Genomic DNA, 1,440 nt, shown 5'->3' on the forward strand with positions numbered 1-1,440 from the left:
TGCTCCCGCACCTCGCTCAGCCAGTGAGCGGCCGGTCTGTATGTGGGATCCGAACCCTTGGCAGGAGCGCCGCCGCGCTCCCAAGCGGCGCACTGTAGCAGTGCGCCACCGGGCCGGCCCCGAGGCCAATTTTTGTAGTTAGGAGTTATGAGCTCCTATTAATGGGAACTTTTTTGTATAAGAATCCATTTGCAGACAAGAAAGTAAAAAATGACTTGAATTGTTTTGATATGGAAAAAGATTCCCTACTTCTTGTTCCAAAGGCCACTTGGTTTTAATGTCTCTGCTACATCTTTTATTCTTGTTTTGTTTTGTTTAGTTTTTAAGTAAAATTAATCTCACAAAGAATGTCCTGTGGAAAAACAGAGAGACCTAGCTACCCTGTAATGAAAACCAGGTTTCCTATCTGAAACGTTTAAGAAATTAATTTTGTTTCAGAGTTTTTGTCTAAGGGATCAACTTTATGTCACAGTCTAACCTGCAAGCCAGTCTCTAAACATGAATATAGAATTAATGACAGTGTTGATTCTGGGATGTCAGCATCTGTTTGATGACAAAATGATTTATGTCTATCTTATCTACCTGTCTATACTTAATAACAAAACACACTGATTGCATGGTCTCTGATAATACAGCATCCAGAAAATAATTCTACTTTTTATGTATAAACATCAAAACACACAAAAAAATTTTCTAAAGATTTGAGAAGATTGCTATTAGAACTGAAAAAAACTCCTTATGATCTTTTGGCAATTCTACATTTTCTAATTATTATCTGGAATGACCTTTCTTTACCTCAAATGTACAAAGAGTTGAGAGTTTGTACGCAGGTATTTAGTCATATCCAGACTCAAGCAACTCACACTATGTATAGGGTGGAGGCAGAGCTCTGTAAAGGCTTCTCATCATTTTAGCATTTGTTTCGTCTGGTGCTAAATTAGCTCATTTCTTTTATGTTGTGAAAATGCATGCTTTCGGGTTCTTGTTTTCTTCCCTCTGTCACTTTGCAATTGAGCTTTATGAAGATTAAGACGCCTGTAGCCTGCTTCCTACCCTGCCCTGAGTTGTATGTAGGTCACAATTCTTGAGACAGAAATAAGACTCCGTTTGGTGTTTATATCTCTGCAGCTGCATCATCATCTCGTATCAAATCCAGGCCCTCGGGGGATGGAGACTTTCTCATCACAGATGGCACTCAGGATTGGAGATCCCATCCACAGTTGCTCAGAAATGTGGAGGAGCCATTTTCAAGTTGTCTGAGCTCAGGCTAAGAATCTGCCGTGCTGCTCACAGCACTTTAGTTGTTAAGCCACGCTGGTTGCTGTGGGTCAGCTGAGATGTCCCATTAGCGTCTCCTCCTTCCAGAGGTCTGCGTTCACGGTGGTGGGCAGGACAGCAGATGCTCTCTGCTTTGTCTGAACAGCAGTTTGAAGGAGTCTC

The sequence above is a fragment of the Galeopterus variegatus genome, unplaced genomic scaffold, assembly GCF_000696425.1.
Source record: "Galeopterus variegatus unplaced genomic scaffold, G_variegatus-3.0.2 Scaffold5472, whole genome shotgun sequence".
Lineage (NCBI taxonomy): Eukaryota > Metazoa > Chordata > Mammalia > Dermoptera > Cynocephalidae > Galeopterus > Galeopterus variegatus.